General features: G+C 46.1%; 1 protein-coding gene and 1 pseudogene across 6 annotated transcripts in view; one reads left to right on the top strand and one right to left on the bottom strand.

Moving 5' to 3' along the window:
• The window catches only part of CELF2 (CUGBP Elav-like family member 2), a 471,642-nt gene that overhangs the window by 181,394 nt on the left and 271,306 nt on the right, over window positions 1-18,942 (bottom strand). The gene's annotated exons all lie outside the window — the stretch shown is intronic.
• Window positions 10,609-13,754, top strand: LOC105074654 (SHC-transforming protein 2 pseudogene; annotated as a pseudogene).

Raw genomic sequence — 18,942 nt, 5'->3', positions numbered from 1 at the left:
AGGACAGCAGTGCTCATCTCTCTTTAAGAGCACAGTGACATCGCTAGCAAGACACATGCAAGCACCCTTATGCTAGTAATTCTACGTTCTATGGCACAGACCCAATAACACATCATGCTGACCCCCAAATATACAGAGACCCTGTCTGTGACTGGCAACTGTGAAAATACGACAGAATTTGTTGCACAAATACTGAATTTTTCAGCCTCTGCTCAACACCTGCTCACCTGAGGAGGGAGATTCTTTAATGATTTCAAAGACCTTGGCAGGTTCAGTCCTAAGGAATTACCCCTCTTCTCCTGTGAGCAGCTATAGGCTATGTCCTTTACTGGACCTCCGGGGGAAAGACACTGGGTGTGTGAAGACCAAAAGTCAGGCAAAAGTGAAGGGTGGGACAGGTGTTACAGGTGGGAAATAATCAGCAGAGAAGTTACGTGGCCCTTCTGAGATTCCAATTTCCTCTGCAAAGCAGGGTTAATGATACCTGCTGGACTGTAGAGGTATAAATGCCACTCAGGGTGGCCTAACACATTTATTTCCCTTTTGCTTTTTAAGGAATACGATGTCTGGTCTTTTGTTCAGACACTGATTACATATTCTCTGTCTTGTACAATACGCACCAGACATTCCTCTCACAATGATCATTATTGTCACCGTTAATTACAGCATCCTTGCAAAGGCCTCTAAACTATGACACATGAAGAATCTTGGAGTTTTTCTCTTCTTCCAGGTTCCAAAGTACAAGCTGTTGGATCAAAGAATCAGTACTTTAATGGTGAGAAAGGTCAACATTTGAATCATGTGTCAATATTTGAATCATGGATCAATATTTGAATGAACAGGCCAATAGCTGAATGAACAGCACTTAAGGGCTCTGGTTTTCTAGACTTTAAGAGTTTAGAACTCTAGATTCTTGGCATGGGTCAACTCAAGGCTCCAAAAACCTGTTAACTCTACCTGGCTGCCCTCTCCTTCCATGGTTCCTTGTACACACAAGGACCTCTTTAGGAGAAATCAAATGGGTTCACCTTCTTTGACTGTTACATGTCCTTCTTGCCTACTTGATGATGGAAGGCCCTCTGGACTTCTGGAATAGAGGACACATGTCGCCCAGCTGTTTTCTTTAAGCTCCTTCTGGTTTTATACTTCTAAACATAACAGCATTACCTGATTAATAGCATTTTCGTCACTCACGTTTGGCCCAACATTTCTGCCACCACCTGTACTACAGCCTTCAACACAAGGAACCCCCAGTGCCACCTCTTAAGATTATTCAGAATCCTCATCTGTCCTGTTGCGAGGCTGAGAAACTCTGCCGGTGCCCGAACAAAGCAAATTTCACTGCACCAATGACTACTATACTGGATGTGTGATTAACAAAACCTCAAGGTCCCCTTGGTGGCCCTGTTCTCCTGTGTTCTGTGACAGCCTCTGGATGCAGGACCAGATGAGGCAGTGTCACTGTTTCTCCGAGGAAGGCAGTCAGCATGGTTTTTCATCCAGATCTTTTGCCGGTGGAGTGACTTTGCTGCTGTAAGACTGCATGACGGATATTAGATCTTAAATGAGCTGTAACTTCCTGCAACTGAAAATGTATAACACAAAGACTGTTTCATTGGGCCCCGTCACCGTTTAATACACACCCCCGTGAGTCATCAAGATCACGTGGGTTTCTAAGACGCTACCTCGACTACCCAGATTGGCTGAATCATGGAGGTGCTTTATTTTCATCCCTTGGCCCTGCTCCTGAGCAAGTTCAGCTGGACTGTGATGAAAGTGTGACTGTATTTCTTTCCCTTGATATTCTACCCTCTTGTATCCCAGGCCTTTGCCCTCTTAAAAGCATAACTTGCTTCTAAAAACTAGTTCAAACAGAGAAACAAGATAACAACAATTAAAATCTACCTAGAAGCTTATTTTAAATATTAGACCTTCAGCAAGAAGTACATCTTTTACAAGAAGTAACATAGATATCTTTCCTTTTTTTCTTCCTTGTTCTTGACCACACAGTGATGGACGTGTTTAATTGGCAGTGAAATTCTTAAAAGCAAAGCAGGATGGAGTGACGCAAGGAACCTGGATAAAACAGGCTAACCCGAGGACAACTAAATTGGACACATGTCTGCACCCAGATATGAACTGTACCTTCTGTAAGAAACATGTCTGAATAATCACAAGTCTTCCACTTCTAAAAAAATTTTATAGTTTTGTCCGTGAATACAAGACCTAAAACTCAGCACCCATCCAGATACTAACTGCTGTATATAAAATGGATAAACAACAAGGTCCTACTGTAGAGCACAGGGACCTATATTCAACACCTTGTAATGGCCTGTAATGAAAAAGAATATGAAAAGCAATATATATATGTATAAATGAATCACTATGCTGTACACTGCAGATTCATACAACAATGTAAATCGACTATACTTCAAATTTTTTTTTAAACACAAAATGTTACTTAAAATCTGGTCTGAGTTTTATCAATGAATTAGTAGGAAACCAATCCTTTCCTTAAGAGTGGTGGCTTTTATGACTAATCAGCTACAAAACTAGATCCTGGGGCCAACCCTTTAAATCACCTTCTTTCTTTCACTGTGACTTTTGTCTTCTCTTTCCCTGAAAAAAATCACCAAGGCCAGCTTACTACTGAGCTACACCTAGCTGCAAAGTGAACTTCATGTCTAACATTTTATGCTTCCCCAGCAGAGCCGACAACATCTCATCCTGCTTCATGGGCCCCTAATGACCCAGGACAATGAAGATGTAGGGGAGGAGGCCTAAGCCTCAAGAACGGTGAGAGATCCTTGAACCACAGAATTTGTGCTGGTTGTCATCTGGTAACTTTAGACTTTACAAACCAGTTATGCAGACTGGGCATCAAAGTCAGCTTTCGGAACAGGTCTGTTAAGTGCAGGATAACCCCCAGCTGCTAAGAGAAAGCTTTTTTCAGCTGGGATGATGAATCTGAGAACTTAACACTGGGCAGAAGGCCTGCAAAAATGTCACGATACTCTCTCCTCAGTGACCAAGGACACACTGTCCATGACGAGCCCCAGGGGTTCTCCTTGGCACAGTGTATCCTCCATGAGAGCTGGCTTCCTTCAAGACGTGCTTAAAGGGCACTGTGATCTTTGAAGTCGTCTTCCTGTCCTTTGGCTTCTAAGGCATCCTGTTAACATCACCTCCAACTCCATTACTCAGTTACCGTCCTGCCAAGCTTTTGAAGATCTCAGATACTCAAACTCTCAAGCTGTTTTACTGTCAACGGTTTTCAGTGGAACTGCAACTTGATGCAAGTCATTTTAATTTATTTTACATTATTTTTTGGTTAAAAACCACAACAGACACGAAACAATGGCTGATTTCATCTTGGGTGTTTGATGAACATCTCTCTGCTCATAAGCAAATGCCTGAACATGCAGTTTTAGGGGCTGGTCACATTTCTAACACTGGCTGGATCACCTGTTTCTATTTCAGCATCGACTTGTGTATAAACTAGCAGTGAAAAGGGAGAGCAGGAAAAAGGAGCTCTGACTTTTAGTGGATTAACAACAGCCTAGGCTTCCATAATACTCCTCCACCCAGCAACTGACATTTCCAAATACAGATGCACGTATGAAAGTGCACACACAAATACAAATAAATACACAGAGAGATGCAGGCACATGTACAAACACGCACAGGCCATGCTCATGCACAGACAAGCATACAAAGTTATGTTAGTGGTGCTGTGGGGACTGAAAAATAATACACTGCACTCTTAAAAATATGTAATCTGGTTAGAAAGATGAAAAATACAGACTGCAGAACCCAAGGCCATTCATACAAATACACCTGCTACATACACGTGTATTCATATACACTTCAGATCTCAGCACCCTTAATACAAAGCAGAGAGTGATAAATGCCTTAGAGGAATCAAGTGCTTTGGGGCTTCCGCATGAGAAAACAAAACCTCCTGGCGAGTGAGGCGGGCAGCGGGCGATCTGTGAAGATGGATGAGATGGGTACGGCTCCTACCCGCCTCCCCCACAACCTTACAAGACAATGCTGTTCCCCCAGTTGTTTAATGGTAGGAAAATTCTGAGTGGTAGCAATGTTGGCATGAAGTTAAGTGTTGGTGGAAAGAATGGTTCAAAGAACGAATGAGCACAGATACTGACAAGAGAGGATGCTCCCTGCAGTGTGTAATAAACTGTGAAGGCAAATGCTCAGAGGATCTGAAGGCCGTCGGAAATGCGAAACACTAACTGCCAATAGCATGAGCATCATGACATTTGCCAAACCTCAAAGACTCTGCATCCACCTATCTGACCGTTTCCTTCCATTTTCTTACTAACACATCACATTTCCTGTAACACCATCACTGATTTTTCACACAGCTTGGTGAAGAATATTACTTAGCTGCAACCAGAATTAACCAAGTGGGAAGGCAATTTTTTTTTTAAACACAGACCACTAATGCTTCAATGTTTTTTATTCAGCAAATAGTTGAAATGATGATCCCTGTAGTCTAGCTACAAGTACATCGCGACATGTACGCGTCTCTGGGTGTGTGTATGTCGCCTTGGGAACCTCTGCAGGCGTGTCAAACTCCTCTCCTAGTTTACTTAAGATTATAATCCACTCTGCAAGGGCTGCATTGATATTTTTATAAATACACTACTGGTCCACTGTTGACATCTTGAAATGTACGAGGAATCATGTGTGGGAGGAAAAGCTAGTGCTTAACATCTGCAGGGGTGACGGGGGTTCAGATGGGATTTGAGATTCTTCAGTTATTATGGAAAAGGATGTGAAGGGCGATGGATGCAAACACAGAATGGAAAACTGGAAATGGAGGTGCAAGTATTCCTCTTTCCCAGACAGGGGTTATCGTCACTGAACGGTCCTTATGTGGTCGCTGTTTTCTAGACAGTCCTTTCTGGTTACTCACAGGGGGTTTCAAGTGGCTCCAGCCGCCAGAGCCCTAGGATTTCCCATTTTCTATCAAACAGACAGAAAGATCTTACTCTAAGGGATGGAAGGAAAATCTGAGGAACTACACTGAAAATAACAAGCGGGTGTTGACAGAGGAGTGAGATGAATGGTTTGCAGTGGTAGAAGCCACGTGAACCCAGCAAAGGCTGCGATCTCAAAAACAGGAAATTAGAGGAGGCGCAGAGTATTACTCCGTTTGAAAAATCACCGACTTATAAATTAAGTTGCCAAGGAAGACATCAGAAACAAACAGTATAAATGAGTCTGAGGAGACAAGTCGGCACTTTAATGGGGGTAGTGGGGATTTAAGGCTCTGGTGACAGAGTAAGGAGGTGGGGTGGCAAAGCTGAGAGGTGACAGGCAGCGTGACAAAATGTTACCATTGCAATTTTAATAGCATCCACTGCAGACCCCTGTGCCATTTCAGAGCAACTTGAAATGAAGAAGGCACGTTATTAGAGAATAGATCATTGGTTTATTAAAAAAAGAGAGTGAATGGAGGAACTCAGTCCATCACCGGGGGAGACTTTTCAAAACTTAGTTCTGAAGGCTGAGTTATCCTCTTTGAGCCTTTCGATTCCTCCTGTGAAACCCTCATTTTTTTTTTTTCCCACCAAATTATCCATCTTAAACCTGTCTCTCTCTACCCATGTCTCCTACTCAGGGGCTTTACTCCTATGGCCACATTATAAATAAAAAAGGACACGAAATAATCCCAATTTCTGGCTCAGAGAGGTTTAGATTCATATTCAGGCAAATTAATTTCACAGCCAACAAGAGACATGACTCCTCCCTCCCTTCCTTCCTGAGCCTCGCTGCTCAGAAGTCGGTCTGCACGGAACCTGCTGTTTAATGTCCTGCACTCGGCGGTGGCGCAGACGTCCTCACCCCACACTTGTGTGAGTTCCTGGCCGTTTCCACCACTGATCAGGTCAATTTCAAGAGTGAACCTGTTGCACCTGAAACCATCATCCCTGATGCTCCTGCTAAGTGGTTCCGATTAGACAGGAAGCCATTTAGACTGAAGTGACTTGTAAAACAATCTCATGCAACACGTGGGGAAATGCCACAGTGTGCCTATCCGTGATCACCTGCTTTTCCAAGAAAGAGAAGTTCCATCAGCATTTTCTTCCTCCATCCTGGTCTACAAGAAATCACCTCCCCCTTTTCTTTAGAAGGCACCTATGTGAATCCAAGGGAAATATGATGTTGTCCAAAGCTACAGGAAGTAATCAGCAGAGGAACTTATGAAGATGCATCAAAGGGATTTTCAACCTGTTGAACATCTTTTATAATTTCCATATATAATGACAGGCTGTAAGCTCTAGGCGAGAAGGGACCAGAATGTCGAAGGAACCACTGTACACCCGTAACTTAGCACAGCGCTTGGCCTGGAGCCAGCATCCACAAATACATGATGAATAAGTGAATGAAGAAAGGAGTGACAATGCTTTATTAAATTTCCCATCCACCTGACACAAACGATCACTAAATTTTGGGAAACTTTTTCAACATGTCACACTTGAAAATGCTGAATCAGCTTCTGCTCTAGATGTGAAAAACTGGCAGTGAATTACCTGCATGTTTGTATTGCAATTTATTTTCCACTGAGCGACCTTTATCTCAACCCATTTCCATCTTTATTAGGAATAAAGAAGCTACGTGATAGCATCCTTTTCTCCAAGAGGCACAAAAACTGTGGGAACCAATCTCATTTCACAGGAAAGTCATCAAGCGTTAACAAGCATGACCACATTAAGTGCGTATAGGTATGTGTCTACGTGCAAGTGTCTCATCTTTCAGCATTTGGAGGCAGAGGGAGTGGAGGGGAGGGAAGGAGGAGAGAAGACACATTTTCAGATTTCTGTATGTATTAGCTGTCTAATTTTTTCCATGTCTTCCAGCTCTGTCAGAAGTAATTCACCAGAGATGAATGTCCGGCAGAAATACTCCCGATTGTGATCGCTCGACATCCTTGTTACCGGAGAAGGCTGGCCACTGGGTGGCATGGCAGAAGTAGCTGGTTCTTCTCCCTGAAGAGCAAGGATCCCCCACACTGTTGAGGAACTGGCCTAAAATCGTTTTCAGCACCAGAGACATGACAGAGCATCAGTACCAAACTCTTATCCTTTACCACCTGTCAAGACCTGCCTCAGAACCAGGCTCCCTGACTCCCAGGTCTGTCTTGGAGCCACGGCAGAGTTTTCTCAGGTCCACGACTCCCAACTTCGTGTTCACTTCTGACATCAGATGGACTGTATCTATAGTGGCCTCATGATGGGAACAGGAACAGTGTCCAGAAAGACAACCACAAAGGGGGATCGAAAAATGCTTGATGAAGGAACACTTGGTTCATAAAGCCTTGGTGACTTGTACGGGGGTGAGTGGACTTGAACCTGGCCATTTCATGTGCCTGAAGGTGACCCTGCAGAATGTCCTTGGGGAAAGGACACTGTGGAGACCATGCATCATCCTGGGTGTGGAAGATGCCTGTTCCCTTCACGCCTGTGACTTTCACTCCATCATCTACAACTGGAGACTCCGGGGGCTGCGGGGGGGGAATGGGAAACTCCAGAGGTTGAATTGATCTGACCTTGTTCTTCCTTTTTTCAGCCACTTGAGGGAGACTGACATTTTAAGCTGTACATTTTAGCCCCAGAAATTACAACTGTGTCGCTAGGTCTTAGGACAGAGGCTCCAATGCCCACCCTCTACTGGATCAGGAACCCTGCTCAGGAATAATGGGGACTGAAAGAGAGAAAGTGCTGTTTCATGGCTGGCATTCTTCTAGAATCTGACGAATTCCTGCCACGCTAACAGCCCAGGCTCCCGTACAGTTCTGATTTACTTCCATGCCAGAAATTTTAGACTCTGAAATACCCCCCCCGTATTTGTGTCCAATTTGGTTAAGTCTCCAGAGGACGAAATGTCCATTTGTGAGCTCCTGAGTTTGGCTGTCATCCGTACCTCATATACACAAATAAAGCTTTAACAGACCTGCAGGAGACCACGTTTCCCATGACTGCTTCAGGATAAGGGGCCCATTCCTCGTGGTTTCCAAGGAGCACAAAGAGGAGGGGAAAAAGGGGGCTCTGATCTCACCCACAAGTTATCAAGTTAGGAAGGTTCTGGAGCAGCACCATCAATGAAGGGATTACTCTCTGAAGACACTGTGAATCACCACAGTTTGGTGGCCTTCCACAGTCACTGTTTGCAGGGGACAGCTGGTCGCAAACCCGCACAAAGAGTCAATTGATTTCGCCATTAGGTTTTTTTGACTCTGTCTAACAGGCAATTTCTGAACATCATAAAAGCCTTCTTAATTTGGCTCCGTATTGTGTAAAGCAGCTGTCCTTGGTTACTAAACTGATTAGTAAGTGGTTTATATTATTCTAATGGTTGCCATCGTTATTGTGGGAAGAAAAAAAAAAAAAGACAGTTGAGTGAGTGAGGCTGTAAAACAAGGCTGTTCTGCCCGGTACTGGGGACGACAGGATGTCACATTCACAAAGCAGCCAGGTATACAGCCCAGGCCTTGCTGCAGAGGTCCACCTTCAAAAGACACCACCCCAAACACTGAATAGCACTGTGCACTTAGGAAAAAAATGAATGTTTCACTTGGTGGCTTCTTAAAAAAGATGATGGAAGGCAGGGTAGAAACCAGAGGCAGTTCCCAAAGATGCCTTACTTGCCTGGACCATCTCACCTGGACCTGAAATGCACCAGACCTTTCAAACTGGGCTCCCGTTCTGCCATCACTCTTGGCTACATGGTTATCTGGAAAATATGGACAACCCCACCCCCCGCCGCCTCCCTTCAGTCTGCACAAGCCCGTCCCTGAGAAGTCAACGTCCTCAGTAAAAGGCATCATAACTTCCATGAACGACATCCCTGTCATCAGAATATTTCTCTGAGTGTGCTGGATTCTATGTACTCAGAAGACGACCTCTCGAAAGATGATGTCAGAAAAGTGCCAGTGGTCACGCTCCATTCAGAAACAGACAAATGGCACAATCATTTTTCCCAAGTGAAAAGTCACAGGCAGCAACGGAAGACTAACCTCTCCTGACTGGGCATGTTTTCTGCACCATGTTAACTGGAACTTGGAATTTATGTGGATTTTGGTGATTTATTTGGCTAATGTCTGCCTCCTCTCTTTGACTATCAGCTCCTTGAAACCACAGATCAACTCTGTTTTTGTTGACGCTTGCATCCCCAGAAGAGCAGGGAGTCTGACACTTAGTAGGGCCTCAAATATTTGATGAAGACAGGAGAGAAGAAGGAACAGGAGGAGGAACGGGGCAGGGGGGACAGCAGCGGCGAGGAAAGAATCATGGGACTGAAAGAGAGCAAATGCTGTATCGTGGTTGGCATTCTTCTAGAATCTGCCGAATTCCTGCCACGCTAACAGCCCAGACCTACAAATACTCAAATATCTTGCACGTGTATAATATATTCACGAGCCCACAGAGGGGGCCAGCCTCAGAAAACACTAAGGAAGGTCTTAAAATTTTATTTCAACCATGTAATTGGACCCATCAAGGGAGAAATAGGTTTTGGTTTTTTTGTGCCTGGAAATTGGTGGGAATTTTATTATTTCTGAATTTGCAAAATGGCATGGAGTTGAAAAGTCCAATCGTGTAGACTTCACAACTTCTCGAGCCAGATCTGGGTCCCAGTCGGTGATTTCCATTCCCCGACAGCGACACGCCTTGGCAGCTGTGTTGCAAAAACAGCAGACTCTGAGCTCATTTACAGGCTGCACGGCTACCTGCAAGCTCTCGGCGCCTCTGCAAATGGACACGCTTAAAAGCTGTTGATTTGAGAGGCTCTGGTTGGCCAGTCTGTGCACTGTTTGAACCGCACCTGCAGTAATTTTGCACTTCAAGGACTGCAGGCTTCAGACAGGCGTGCCAGTGAAGGATCTGTAAGAGCCTCAGCGCTCTCTCTAGTGCTGCTGCAGGGCTGGCGATGGCCCTTTTCCTCTTCCGGATAGTCATCTAGGAAATCAAGAGCCCACGCCACTGGAGCAGATGGAGGGGCTGGATGGGGTGGAGAGGGGTGGGGTGCTGGAGGATGAATCAAGAGGCCCCAGATGCAGGAAGGGTGAATGCACAGCTTCTGCCCATCTTCCAGTTCAACGGAGCTTTCCCATCTTCCTTGGGATCTTTGAGGAGCGGAAGCTGGTGCATGGAGGTGGGTCTTTGGAGATGCTTGATATTTACAGGAACGTCAGTGTCAAAGATGGTGGGGGTTAATGTGTCTTGAAATACTATGAAGGAAGCTTGAAGTCTGGTTGTTCTCTCAGTATATCTCCTCTTATTCAAAATGATGAGAGTAGAAAGGAAATACTCTTAGAACACTAAGAATCTAGAGCAAAACCCAGCAAAGCTTTTCTTCTTCTTGAAGGCAGTAGTACAGGGAATGTGGACAGTCTCCCCAGTTGATCAGTCTTGCTCCCTGGCACCGATAAGCAGATACCCTTTTCTTCATCAAGGTGTAAATTAACAATCTTGTACACAAGCTTTCCATCTACAATTGCGTATACTTCCAAGCACAGAAACTCTATGAACTCAGTATCCCCTGCACCTGGCAAAAGTGCCTGACACACAAGGGCTCAAAGGATGTTCGCTGACCTGAGTGAACCTCTCCCTTTCTCTGCAGAATCAGCAGCATACCTGGCTCCAACCGAACTCTGCATTGCTGGGAAAGTTAGCTGCTGGCAAACTGAAGCATCAAAAGGGAACAAAGCAGATGGTGGTGATGTAACACAACTGTATACAATTATCTAAATTCATTAAACTGGACTGTATGTAAATAATACCTTAACAGACACAAAACGGGGGGGGGGGGAATCCAACAGCCAAGTAAGTAGTGTGGTCAGGACCTGAACCCAGATTTTCACCCATCCTCTCTGATCTTTAGACTGACGCTGAAAGCAGTTTCAGGTCTATATTAGCCACTTGAATCTCTTCGTCTGTGAATAGCCCATTTGTATCCCTTGCCCATTTCTTTATTGGGATTTTGGGTTTTTAAATATAATTTATGAAAGATTTTAAAATATTAAAATAGATTAACTTTGTCAATAAAAAGAAACTAAAGATTTATAGTACAAACATGACATTTCTGAACACGACATTTCTCCTGAAATTGATAGAATAAGTTATTAATGGTTAGACTATGTTGGAGGGAGCCATAAATTTGATTGGTGTTGTAATAGAATTTTTTTCCTCTTAAACATTTTTTTTCCCCAACGCTATGAAAGGGTCCATGAAGAAAGTGCTTGTCACACGCTTTCATAAGAAATTATGTATGCTGTCCTGAATCCAGGGAAATTTCCTAGCTTGCTCTGAGGTAGTTGGTTGACAGCGACTGTTCCTCAGGAAAGATGGATGGCAGGAAAGTAACACCTGACTTTCAGGGAGCACGTCTACTGAATTTCCCCAACTCAATTTATTGCCCCATTTCATCAAACCCTCCTAAATTTATCTGTTCAAGTTTACTCAAGATAGCTAAAGTTTCAGGGGTGAAAATACATCTCTGGACCATCACATCTTCATTAATCCAGGGAGACACAGGCATTAGGGTTACCCTCCTTTTCTAGCACATCCTTGTACTGAAAACTCATTAGTTGTTTAGGTTCAGCCTCATTTAGCTATCTGGTCAACCCGGGGGCAGCGCCTCCAGCAGCCTATTCTGTTTGAGCATCTCCATTCGCCTTCCCTTATGAAGTCACCCTCGGAGACAAGTAGGGACCAGAGCTCCTCCATCCTCATTTCACAGAGACTGACAGCGCATTGAAGTGACTTGTGAAAGGTCAAACAACCCGTCACTGGTTAGGACCAAAATAGAATCAGGGTTCGCTGACCTCTCTCTCTCCTGCTCAAGTGACTCAAGGACAAGAGAAGTGACTCCTGAGCTGTGAAATCACACGACAGGCTTTCGATTTTCTCATCCTTGAACAGGACGCGCTAAGGCACTGGGCTAGTTGAACACTTCTTGTGGACACGCACAAATGAAAGGCTGTTGAATTGGTGGGGGGAAATCCAAGGCTAGTAATCCAAAAATTGGTGACTTTGGCTTCCCTGCTGGCCAGCTATAACCTTCTGCAAAAATCTGAGGCTGCTGTGCCTCAGTTTTTCTCTGTGAAATGGGGACATTACAAACTACTCCTGGAACACATTCATCTTCTAATAGAAGGAATTTATGAGTATTGTGATGCAAAGCTTTGGGAATGGAAGATACGAATATAGTTTGGGGGTGGGGCATGCTACTTATGGTGAAAACAAGAATCAAGAAAGGAAAAAATCAGTTCAGCTCGGTCGGGCGGGCGCGGCCATGACGCAGGGTCCGGGCGGGCGCGCGCCCCCCGTGCCTCCCGCACCTGGAGGCGCCCACCGCCTTCTGCGCGCTGCCGCCGCGCATGCTGCAGTGGAAGCTCGCGGTCCCCTCCGGCTTCCAGCCGGGGGCGCCGGGGCCGCCGACCTCGAGCCCGAGCCAGCTGGCCTGGCCGGCGTCCCTGCGCGCCTGCGAGCCGCGCTGCGCGGCGCCCTGTCCGCTGCGTGCTCTCAGCCGCTGCCGGGCCGCTGGGGCACGGGGGCCGCGGGGCACGTGGGGGTCGGCCGGGACCCCAGACGCCGCCGTCGCCGAGTGGATGCGCAAAGGCAGCTTCATCCACAAGCCGGCGCCCGGCTGGCTACACCCACACGCCAGGGGCCTGGGGTCTCCTCTATCCTGCGGTACATGGGCTGCATCGAAGTCCTCCGCTCCATACGCTCCCTGGACTTCAGCACTCGCACCCCGGTCACCAGGGAAGCCATCACCCGGCTCCATGAGGCTGTGCCTGGCTTCCGGGGTTCCTGGAAGAAGAAGGCCCCCAACAAGGCGCTGGCCTCATGCTGGGTAAGAGCAACCTGCGCTTCGCAGAAACGAGCATCGCGGTCAGCATCTCCATCAACGGCCTCACCCTCTCAGTGCCGGCCACGTGCCACATCATCGCCGACCACCACATGCAGTCCATCTCCTTCGCAGCGGGTGGCGACAAGGACATGGCGGATTACGTGGCCTATGTGGCCAAGGACCCCGTCAACCAGAGAACCTGCCACATCCTGGAGTGCTGCGAGGGCCTCGACCAGAGTGTCATCAGCCCCATGGGGCAAAACTTCGAGCTGCGCTTCAAACAGTACCTGCACAGCCCTGTCAAGGTGGTCCTGCCGCGGAAAGGCTGACCGGGCTGGAGGATTCGGCCTGGGGGGACGAGGAGGAGCTGGAACACAACTACTACAACAGCGTCCCGGGGTAGGAGCCGCCCCTGGGCGGTCTGCTGGACTCCAGGCTTGCCCTCACACAGCCCTGCCCGCTTGGGACCCCTGGAGCCCTCCGCCAGGCAGCATCTCCTGCTCGAAGAGACACCCGCGGCCTGCAGTGGGACATGGGCCCCTCAGACTTTGCAGGAACAGGCACGCAAAGAAGTGAGGCCCCTGGAGGCAGGCTGCAGGCACCCTCGGTCCCCTCTGGGGCTCTGGCGCAACCAGCGGCATACTCTGTGCTGCTCCCTGGTCCCTGGGTTTTTGCTTCCTGTGTGGCCCCCTTTTGATGGCTTCCACTCATATACACGGCGGCAGACACCCTCTGGTGCCCTGTGTGTCCCTCCTGTGGACACTGAGCTGTGGAGCACTGTGTGCACCTTACTCACAGTTGGGGAAGCGGCCAAATTGCTCCCCAGTGTGGCTGGGTGGTTTGTTTGGCCTCCAGCCCTGCTGTGGCTGCCTGTTTCCTCTCAGCCTTGCAAACATCTGTGTTAAGCTTTTTTTTAGGTCTTCCCAAATAATCTGGGCGTTTCACTGCCGAGCATCAGAACTCTCACTGACTCTCAGTGCCTGCGGTTAAAGAACACGCATGGCATTGGGCACCCAGCAGGTGCCCAGCTCTAATGTGGCTCTAGTCTGCTGTTTCTCTGGGACACTGGCTGCTCACCCCTGACTCCCAGGGCTCACTATCATTTTCTACCCCTGAGGCTTTGCATATAATGTCATCAGTTCTTGTCATGCCTTTCCCAATTTTCTGGCCAAGAACTCCTACTAATACATCAATGCCCCAGCTCCAATGCCCAGGAATTTTCTCTCTCTGGACTCCTGCAACCCAGGTTTCTTTCTTGCTTGATTGCTTTTTTTCCATTTTAAAGAACTGAAGTATAGTCACTTTACAATGTTGTGTCAATTTCTGGTGTATAGCATAAAGTTTCAGTCATACATATATATATGAATATTCCCTTTCATATTCTTTTTTATTATAGATTACTACAAAATATTGAAAACAGTTCTCTGTGCTATACAGTAAAAAAAAAAAAAAAAAAAAAAAAAAGGAAAAAATCCTGAAAATGCTCCACTGCACCTTGGAAGAGGATGACCAAGAATAGGAATGAGGGGAAAATCACATGTTTAAATGGGATTTACTCCTCATACAACTGGGCTGTAAGCTCTCAGTTCCAGCACTGCTGGACTCTTATCACCTCTGCTGGGCAAATCAGGCCAACACGGGGCCTTATTTCATTCACAGACATGCTCATATATCGGCAAAACTAAAAACATTAAAAAAAAAAAAGCTTTTAATTACTATTTTAGAGCATCTAAGACAATTAAATGCTTCTGATTACCCTTTTGTTTTTTAAAAACACAGAACCAGAGAGTAAACATTTCTACACAGCCATTAGAGCAAAATGCCTTTTGAGGCAGAATGCTCTGAATACATTCCGCCTTATAAAAAATATACAAAAGGAGAGCCCAGAAACAGGCTGCGAGGCGTGACTCGGCCCCGTCGTGTCGTGCATGCATGAGTTTGCCGTTAACAAGATCAAAACCAGAAGCAGAGATGAATGCAGTTTCAGCTGGGCCTGGGGCCTGGGACTTTCGGCGTCCCATCGTTCGGGGTCAGCGGCCAGGCCGCTCAAAGGTGCCCCTCTCTGGAGGGTCATCCATTTAAAAAATATTCGGGTCGATGTGTTACTTGTCACCTAGCCTGGAGACTCGGTCCCCATTTTAATGTGAATGGGGATCATGTACGTGTTGCGATACCATCACATCCACAGTCTTTGTTTTTCTCATGAAGATTCAGTAGTCAAACAGAAACCCTCCCTTAGTGGTACAGCCATGACCTCAGGTGACACCCAGGTCTTGAGCTGGCCTGCAGAGGACCTGCAGGGAGTAACAGGAAGGCTGGAACCACAGGAAAGGGGCAAGGTCCCCCTGGGCACTGCCATCATGGGCGGGAGAACCACTGGCCTTTTGGAACGACGCCTAGCCCATTTCCACAGCGCTCTGCATTTGCAGAGCATCAGGACTTCTGTGACATCATTATACCCCTTTGGTATCATGAAAGCAACTCAGGTGACTCTTCCAAAGGCACACGGCTAGTAAATGTCAGTGTTCAAAGACAGGGCTTCTAAACCAGCACACGCGGCATTCAACAACATCTCTTAATGGTCTTAAAACTTGGGTGGAGAGAGATGACATACAGGAATAAAACACATTGCGTTGGGGGACTCTGTCACTGGTTGTTGGTGTGACTTACAAACCACACCTTGTATGACTTGGAGGAAGCCAGGCTTAATGGGTTGAGCCTGGTCTCTTGAGCCAGACCACCCAGATTCAAGTCCAAGTTCTGCCACCACTAGCTATGCCACCACCAAAGTTATTTAATTCTCTGTGCCTGAGTTTCCTTGTCTTTAGAACGAGGGTGAAAATAGAACTTATCTCACATGACTACTATGCAGCTTAAATCGGTTAATGTTTGTAAAGCATTTAGAAAGTAACATCTGCCACGTAGTAAGTACTGCAGAGCGTTGGTTAAGTGAACCAGTGAATTATTCTACAATGATGTCTTGTGTTCCTCTCCAACTGGCATCAACAACTTACTGATGAATTTCTTAATACAGAGACGTCACCTCTCTGAAATCTTGGTTAAAAGTTTCCTTTGACTAATCCCAACGCTTTTCTTTACCATGTGACCGACAGGAATGCAGGGTCTCTCTCCCCATTGATTCTAAAAAGCAAAGCCATCACTACTCAGCACGCAAGCTGTTCCCCAGATCTCACCAGGGTCACTCTTCCCTATAACGTGGCTCAGAAAACCATGGACAAATTTTCATCAAATAATTACATGGGTTGATCCAGAAAAGAAACTCATTCAGCCCAAGTGGGTGCCACTCCCACCTGCTGGCTTGAAACCGGCTACCGGCCAGGCAATTTCCGGTTAGAGCCTCTCAAGGCTCTGAGGACTCATACACACAGCATGTACATGAATAAACAGATTCCTTGTAGACAAACTAAAAGGAATCATTGAAGGAATCGTTGCATCTTACAAACCATCAAGTCTCAAAAACAAAGTCAAAGAGTGCTGAAAAGGATCTGCTTTGGGTAAGACCAGGCCATTCAGTACCAGTTAAATTTGCATAAATTTGCTGCTTCCTTGGATCTTCTGGAGGATGATCTGTACGTTTCTGTGGTCAACATTTCTGTCAGAGAAGCAATCCAAATACACTAATGGGGAGCCTTCAATGGAACAAATTTTATCTGAGAAACTACAAATACCATCCCACAGGATTACGGCCATTTTAAACATTATGTGCTCTTTTTCTGCACATAATCTTTTGGAAATCAGGAGGTACCAGCACCATTCCGGCTGCTACGGGGAAAAAGGTCCCTCATGCTTTGCCTTCACATACCAATTGTCAACGCATAAATGTCAGGTGTATTTCCGAGGAGGGCAGAATGAGATGTGAAAAAACACCCTACCTTTGACTTCGCAAGAGGCTGAAGAGACTTTCATAAAATTCATTCCTGTGAAAGTTACATTTTTAACCCCACTGACAACAGCACCAAACTGGACTAACCGTGGTGATGAGTTAACTTGAATCTACTCTTATCTTCATCACACCCCTGGTATCTTCTTGGGTCTATTGTTTTTCCTTGGTAGCTCAGTCAAGTGTCAGCTATGACTTTTTGAGTAGCTTTGAGTAATAGGATCGGCTCGTGTTCTGTACATGAAGAAACTCCAGCTCATTCGCTCCTCTAAAAATACTGCTGCCTGCCAGCGGAGCTGGTCAGCAGTGATGAACAGCTAACGGGACAAGGCGGTCTCTAAATTTACTTCCCATCTGACAGGCCCTCGGCAGATATGGATAACGGATCCCTGTGAGTCACAAATGCAACTCCCTCCTCGGGCAAGCAAGCCCTTTCTTTCTAGCGAGGAGGCTCCACGACCCAGTGACGGACCCAGTGATGGAACGTGTTCCCCCTTCCTCATCCCAACAAGCCAACCCAAACGTGTTCAGTGCCTGCCATGTCCGGTTCTGCGCAGCTGCTGGGCTGGATATGAAAAGCTGAGTAAGACACACATCCTTTTAACCTGTTCAAAATCTGTTAGTATGTGGCTTACGACCCCATCTGAATTCATGTTACTGAGCAAAAGGAAGCTGAAAAAATGTGAGACTGTTTGCACCAGAGACATCGCACTGCTCTAGTTCTCTGAACTCCAGAAACGAGGTTCCTCTGCCTACTAGACGACATGCAGTGAGTAGATGTGCACGCACTGGTGCAAGGCCAGTCTTACTCTCCAGGTGTGTAACTGGATACATCCATTCCAAAATGTTTATTAAACCCCTACTCTGTGCCTGCCAGAAGCTAGAGGCTACTTGCTGGGTGATACCAAACGGACAACAATGCATTAAGTCATTTACCCACTGAACTGATGGCCTTACAAAAACCAGACATAATTGTGATGCATTGGTCCTATGTTTTGACTCATCAGAACTTAAAATTAGACGCTTTATGCTAAGATTATTGCATTTTCTGCTCTGGGCATTTAGACTGGGTCTTTTCAGGGTATAGACATCTTTGTGAGGTCCAAGACCTTAGGACACATTTAAATTTCTTAAGTCGAAGGAGGTAAAGGGCCTCTGTCCATCCATTACAACTGGACAGTCACTTAGTGAGAAACTTTTCTTTTTCAAAATCCACCACGATCATCCAACTCACTCAACTTCACACAAAGTGACTTGTGACAAATCCGAATCCGTTGTTACCCAACGGTTTGACATGACATCAACAACTGTCCAGTTTTCTTCTACTTGCTTTAGAGTTACTGATATTATCAGCTTTCCTCATGAACACGCCTTCCCAGCTGCTTCAGCCTGGTGTTTTACATCAATTCTATTGGCCTATTATGCCTGTGGACATTAAGAAACTATGATTTTCATGTTTAACACGTTTTTTGATCATTGTTCACTCTCATCTGATTTGTTGTTTTTACTCTCAATATTTCCTGTGCACCAGGCCCTTCCCTCGGCACTGGGATTAGAAAGACAAATGAGAAATAGGGAATCCTTAGCTATTACATCTTATTTTAAAACATTAAGTGGGAGAAGGAGGGAGGAACGTAATAATCAGAGCACAGACGCATTTTCCAGAATTGGATTTGTTGTGAGCTGTTTTGGGCCAATTACTACTTTAATTGAACCATCTATAATTCATTCCACTTTATTTCCAGTCTAGAGGAAGCCAGACCCAAGACGTTATATGTGAAGCCAGAAGCCAGAGCATTTTCTGACAACAGAAATTCCCTAACGGCTCTCACCATCACTAGAAAGAAGAAATCGAGACGTGATGGTCCTGGAAAATGACACCTGTCAAGTCCAGAACCCTGATTTCATTTCTGGGTTCCTGGGCTGGCTGCACTGAGGGGACAAACCAAGACCCCAACTCGGCCTGAGGACCCAGGTCAAGACAGATGATCCCGTTTAAAAAGGGATTCTCAAGAATCCAGCTCCATCCTTTTCAATTCTGATTTAAAGAGTCCTTGCCCCTGATGCAGGACACTTACAACACATAAGCATCATTTCCCTGCCCTGGTGTCCCAGATGTACTCGCAGGTCCACATACGGAAGACCATCTCTCCTGCCAT

The sequence above is a fragment of the Camelus bactrianus genome, chromosome 35 (assembly GCF_048773025.1).
Source record: "Camelus bactrianus isolate YW-2024 breed Bactrian camel chromosome 35, ASM4877302v1, whole genome shotgun sequence".
NCBI lineage: Eukaryota > Metazoa > Chordata > Mammalia > Artiodactyla > Camelidae > Camelus > Camelus bactrianus.
Note: the sequence above shows the minus strand (reverse complement) of the source record. Positions and strands in the feature narration are given on the sequence as shown.